The sequence below is a fragment of the Crocuta crocuta genome, unplaced genomic scaffold (genome assembly GCF_008692635.1).
Source record: "Crocuta crocuta isolate KB4526 unplaced genomic scaffold, BGI_CrCroc_1.0 scaffold482, whole genome shotgun sequence".
In the NCBI taxonomy this organism is placed as follows: domain Eukaryota; kingdom Metazoa; phylum Chordata; class Mammalia; order Carnivora; family Hyaenidae; genus Crocuta; species Crocuta crocuta.
In genome coordinates, this window is record NW_027527459.1 from 1,180,018 (window position 1) to 1,180,249 (window position 232).

A 232-nucleotide genomic window follows, 5' to 3' on the forward strand; every position below is an offset into this window, starting at 1 on the left:
CTTTTCGGTTCTAAAGTTCATGCTCAAGATTTCGAAGTCCCCACCTATTGTACTACATTTTAGTCATGTGAAGAGTCAAGTCGTTCTGTAATAAGTAGTTGTCTTTATTCATAATAATTTGGTGTGCTGATCAAAAGCCTTGTTTTAGTTTTTGAAAAATGGGTTTAATGTTTATAAAGTAAACCCCCAGTTTATTAATTAATGGCTTTGTATTGCCTTCCCTGATAGATTT